Genomic DNA, 6,528 nt, shown 5'->3' on the forward strand with positions numbered 1-6,528 from the left:
TTGGGCCTTCAGTGGTTTGCACCTTTAGGAATCGGAATGGCTGGTATCCATCATACTGACGACGATGACTGGGAGGTGGCCCTCGTCCACGACTTCTGAGAAGTGTTCAACGAAAGCCTAGGCAAGTACAAGGGGTCCCCTATTTCGTTTAATCTTCGCCCCGACATTGCACCCATTCGCCTAAAGCCATGCTGCGTTCCCTTTGCTCTCAAATCCAAAATTGATGAGCAACTGGACAAATTAATTGCACAAGGCGTGTTAGAACCCATTGACCACGCCCGATGGGAGACACCAATTGTCACCCCCATAAAGCCTGACGGGTCCATAAGAATCTGCGGTGACTACAAGGCCACCCTCAATCACGCACTACAGCAGAGCGCCTACTCAGTACCAGTTGTTCAACATCTCCTGCATTCACTTGTGGGTGGCAAAATATTCGCAAAATTAGATCTGGCCCAAGCGTATCAACAGCAGCCAGTTGATCCCGAGACTGCAGAAGCCCAAACTATAGTCACACATCGTGGTGCATACAAATGCAACAGGCTCCAGTTTGGCGTAAGTGTAGCCCCAGGCATCTTTCAAAGCCTGATGGAGAGACTATTACAAGGTATAAAAGGGGTCGTGCCCTATTTTGATGACGTATTAATAGCAGCAACCACAAAAAGTCAATTAAAGAAACGCCTCAGAAAAGTCCTACAGAGGTTCAAAGATGCTGGCCTCAAGGTTAAGAAGGAAAAGTGCCAGCTTTGCACAGAAAGGGTGGAGTTTCTTGGCTACCTCCTTGACAAACAAGGAATCCACCCTACAGAAAAGAAATTGGCAGCTATCAAAAATGCCCCAAGACCCAAAAACAAAACTGACCTCCAAGCCTTCCTGGGACTTACTAACTTTTACAACATCTTCCTACCCCAGAAGGCGACTTGCTGAGCCCCTTCATAGACTACTCAATAAAAGGGCCTCCTGGATTTGGGGACATCGGGAGGAACACGCCTTCCAGCAAGTAAAAGACCTCCTCACCTCTAAAGCAGTACTAATTCAATACAACGAGACACTCCCCTTGACCTTTACTTGTGATGCCTCACCATTTGGGGTGGGGGCCATCCTGAGCCACGTCCTACCGAACGGCTCAGAGGCACCAATTGCATTTTTTTTCAAGGACTCTATCAAAAACAGAAAGAAACTATAGCCATTTAGATAAGGAAGCTCTTCCTATTGTCTCTGCAATTAAAAGGTTTCATGAATATGTCTATGGGAGACCATTTTCTATTATAACGGATCATAAGCCACTACTTGGCATTCTGGCGGGCGAGAAACCTACTCCACACATTCTCTCCCCCAGAATGACGTGATGGTCGGAATTTCTCACTGCCTACGACTATCAATTAAAGTATCGCCCAGGGAAATCTATTCCTCACGCAGATGCCTTGAGCCGCTCACCACTACCCGAGCCACAGGAAGACCCAGATCCCACGCTCCCAGTACTTCAAGTAGAGACAATGCCCTCACCTCCACTAACGACCCAGGACATCGCCTTTGAAACCAAAAGAGACTCTTGTTTGGCACGAGTTCTTGGCTGGGTGGAGAGGGGATGGCCAGATTACGACCCTAAGGAAATCTTTAAGCCATTTAAAAACAGACAAACAGAACTTTTTTCACAAAGAGGGTGTATTTTATGGGGAGACCGAGTTGTTGTACCAGCTAAGTTACAAAAAAAAGTCCTGCAAATGCTACACGGTGGACACCCGGGCATTGTGCGTATGAAAGCGCTGGCAAGAAGTTACGCCTGGTGGCCAGGTATGGACAAACAAATCGAAACCTGGGTCGCCTCTTGTAACAGATGCCAGGAAAACCACTCAGCCCCACCAAAAGCTCCACCAGCAGAATGGGAAACACCCAGGGGTCCCTGGTCTCGCATTCATATTGACCTTGCAGGACCTACTAGAGGCCACACTTTCTTAATAACTGTAGATGCATATTCTAACTGGCTTGAGGTCAATAAAATGAAAGCAACCACTACTGAGGCAGTCATCAAAAAACTGAACAGACTCTTTGCCACACACGGCCTACCAGATGTCCTGGTTTCTGACAATGGTCCCCAATTTACTGCCTTAGCCTTTGAACAGTATTTAGCGGAACGGGGCATCCGACACGCACTCACATCGCCGGCTCATCCTGCGGCGAATGGTAGGGCTGAACGAATGGTTCAGTTTACAAAGAAAACCCTGCAGAAAATGGAACAAGGTAACATCCATGACAAAGTCACTAGAATGCTGCTTCTGCAACACATCACACCAAACAGTACGACCAACAAGAGCCCAGCTGAACTCCTGATGGCCAGGAAACTCAGATCGCCTCTAGACCGCTTGCACCCTGCCTACACCCCGGAAAAGCCCCTGGGTTCCAGCAGCAAGCACCGTGCCTTTAAGGTAGGAGACCTTGTATTTGCAAAAAAAATTTCTGGGGATCCCCTCTGGATTCCTGCCCAAGTAATTCAAGTCATGGGTCCCCGCTCCTACCGTCTACTCACCACTGATGGCAGAGCGTGGAAACGCCATATTGACCAGCTACGCTCCAGACTGACCACAATGTCCACCCCTGACCCTAACTTTGACACCAGGGGGGGAGGGGAAGCCGTGAGCCCAGAAACAGAACCAACACCTGTTTATTCTGACCTAACACCGAGATCACCACACCATAGCTTGCAATACTCACCAGCTGTAGTTGAACCTGGGCAGACGAACACTTCACCGAGAAGCAGCAGCCAAGCAGGTTCAGCGAGCCCGGGGAGCCAGAGCAGTAGCAACGAAGCTGAGGACTCTATCACCCCGGGGGCATCAGAGGAGAGCCATAACCATGGCACCGGTTCACCATTTCTGCTAGATCCAGCAAACAGTCCATCTGAACCTGAATTTGAACATGGACAATTGGAATTGCGTAAGTCAGGTAGACAGGTGCAAAGACCTGCCTACCTGCGAGACTATATTACTCCACCCCTTAAACGGAACCGAGAGGGGAGGGGTGTTCCGGACTAGCAGGCTCGAAGCCTGCAACTCTGATAGGCCCGCGAATAGCCGATCGTAATTGGTCGCGATTGGCCAGTAAACGGGCTGCCACGATTGGCCCTGCCAAGAGCGGCAAACTCAAATCGCCTTCATTGGCTGCCTAGCCGCAGCCAGCCCTATATAAGGGGCTGCTGCGGCTGGGATAGTTCGCTCAGATCTGAAGTCACTAATAAAGAGCTGTTGTTGCTATCTGAGTCTTGCCTCCGTTCTTGAACCATCCTCCCAGATCTAACAAATGCGAATTGGCGATTCATGTTATTACAGCTGGAACAGATGGGCTTTGGTAAAAAATTTATTCAAGCAATAGAAGCTATATATCATAAGCAGACGGGAAAGGTAATGATAGAGGGAGAACTGACAGAATCTATTAATATAAGAAAAGGAACAAGACAAGGGTGCCCACTATCACCTTTGTTTTTTGTGTTAACCTTGGAAGTGTTAAACAGAAATATTAGAGAAGTAAAGGATATAAAAGGGATGAAAATTAAAAAGGAAGAATTTAAGTTGCAAGCATTCACAGATGATCTAGTTTTCATTTTAGAAGACCCACTAGAAACAGCATCAAAATTGATAGAAAAGATAGAGGCATATGGAAAGATGGCTGGTTCGAAAATAAATAAAGACAAAACAAAGATTTTGACAAAGAATATGCTATCAAGACAAAAGGAAGAACTCGCGGATGTATTGAAAATCCAGGTCACGAGTAAGATCAAGTACTTGGGGATATATTTGACAGCAAGATGTAGTACTCTAAAAGAGAATAACTATATTAAAATTAAGTAGCAGATAGTGCTAGATTTGACGAAATGGGAAAATTTACAACTGTCATTAATAGAGAGAATATCAACAATCATGATGAATATATTACCCAGAATTTTATATTTGTTTCAAACAATTCCAGTTAGGCTTGGAAAAGATTATTTTGAAGATTTAAATAAAATTGTGTTGAAATATATATGGCAAGGTAAGAAAGCGAGAATAAAGTTAAAACTTTTGCAAGATGCCACAATAAGAGGAGGATTTGGTTTGCCTAATTGGGAGTTGTATTACCAAGCTACAAATTTGATTTGGGTTAAGGAATGGATAACATTAAGAAATACTAGATTGCTGACATTAGAAGGACATGATCTGTTGTTGGGGTGGCATGCTTTTTTATGGTATAAAGGAACTGAAACACAGGGGTATTTTAGAAGACATTATATACAGGAGTCTCTGTGGTTAAACTGGGAGAAGACTAAAAGGCAATGTTATTTGAAAATTCCAGTCTGGCTATCGACTATTGAAGCATTTTCTTATCCTATAATATATAAAAATAAACAAACAGTTAGATATGGTGAAATATTGAATGAAAGGGGTGAACTTAAATCTATGCAAAAATTAGAGGAAAAAGGTATAAAGATGAATTGTGCAAATCATATGCGCAAATACATTCAAGGTATGACAAAGATTCTAAAACAGAAGGTTTCTATGATAAACTGACTGACTTAGATAAGATTTTGACAGGTACTGATGAAAAGGTGATTAAAAAATTGTATGGATATTTATTAGAAATTAAACCAGAAGAAGAACAAGTTAAAGAAACTGTGATTGCTTGGGGGAAGAATTTTGGATATGGGATTGATCTGGAGAAACGGCAAAAATTGTGGTCTCAAAATTATAAAATGACAATGTCAACAGCATATAAAGAAAATTTGTATAAGATGTTTTACAGGTGGCATTTTCCCCCAACAAGAATAGCAAGAATGTTCAAGAACAAATCTGAAAAATGTTGGAAATGTCATCAGATACCCGGCTCATATTACCATATGTGGTGGACTTGTGCGGATGCCAAAAAATATTGGACTAAAATCCACATGTGGTTAGAAAAAATGATAAAAAAACATATAGACTTGAAACCAGAGATATTTTTATTGGGAATTTTACCTGAAATATATAGTAAAGAATTGAAATATCTGATTGTAAATGTATTAACAGCGGCTAAGATTGTATTTGCCAAAAACTGGAAAAAAAGAATGTTTTAATAGGGTTTTGAAAGTGTAAATAAATTGGTAGCCTACAAATATCTTATTTGTTAAATTTATACAGCTGTGAGTCTGGCAGCTATTATTTATTTATTAAATTTATATGCTGCCCATCTGGCTATCATGTACTCTAGGCAGCTTACAAGATAAGAAAAGGAGAATGGAAATCATTAATACGTTAAAATGATAAATATAGAAGCAATACAAAGTCAACCACAAAAATTGAACAGAAACTAAAAAGTTCAACCACTTCCCTTTAAAATATTTTTTCCAAATGTATCCACTCTTGTTTTTACAAATAATTCAAGGGGGCAAACAGATTCAATTCACCTTCCTCCTCATTGTCCTCACTACAACAACTGTGTGTGGTGGTTTGGCTGAGAGAAGGACTGGCCCAAAGTCACCCAGCCAGCTTTCATGACTAAGGCGGCATTTGAATTCAAACTCTCAGACTTCCCAGCCTGGTGCCTTAAATACTAGAACAAACTGGTTGCCAATTCTCCTGATGATCCTCTCAATCCTCTGTATTAGTACTATGGAATAAAAAGCAGGGAATCTTATATGTATCTTTTTCCTCCTCTTTGGATGTGGATTTGGTTCTATATTCAATTTTAGTTCTGTATTTCCATTTCTGTTCATCTTTTGTGGAATGCTGTTTCTAAAAAAATATGTTCATTATCTAGCCCTTTTAGTTTAAGTTTAAAATATCTTTGGCCAATTGATCACCTGCAGGACAGAGGTTAGGATGGTATGGCCTGTGAAATTAATCTTACTTTAGCCATGGTGGTGCAGTGGTTAGACTGCAGTATAGCAGGCTGATTCTGCCCACAACCAGCAGTTCGATCCTCACCAGCTCAAGGTTGACTTAGCTTTCTATCCTTCCAAAGTTAGTAAAATGAGGACCCAGATTGTTGGGGGCAATATGCTGACTCTGTAATGGTCTAGAGAGAACTGTAACGTACTGTGGAAAGTCAGCACCCACTCACCCACCCTCCAAGAGAATGAAATATTTTGGGGAATATTAAAAAGGCAGAATAGAATATTTCCCCTAAAGAGAAATGGGATTTTTTTTTTGAAGGAGACAAACCAGCACTAGTCTTCCTGCCCCAAGCAGAAACTGAGGCGGCCAGCTTTTAGAAATGCAGATTTGGTAATCCATTCAGAAAGACTGGGTCAAGACAGAAACTCCAGATAAGCAACACAATTAGGCAAGACAAAGTTAGCTCTGACACCTAGGATTTGCCTGTTGGAAAATATGTCCATTTGGGTTCAGTTCCAAGTGGGAAGAAAGACACTGGAAAGATGGAGGCTGCTTGGAAGGATGATTTAATGGCAAAGCAGAACCCCCAAGCACGTGTGATTGTGGGTAGATGACCGCATGGAGTGGAGAGTGAGATATATTTATACCCTCTCTTGGGTCTTGCAAGAAATGGTTGTCAGACTCC

The sequence above is a fragment of the Pseudonaja textilis genome, chromosome 1 (genome assembly GCF_049901715.1).
Source record: "Pseudonaja textilis isolate UNSWEBS1 chromosome 1, rPseTex1.2, whole genome shotgun sequence".
Lineage (NCBI taxonomy): Eukaryota > Metazoa > Chordata > Lepidosauria > Squamata > Elapidae > Pseudonaja > Pseudonaja textilis.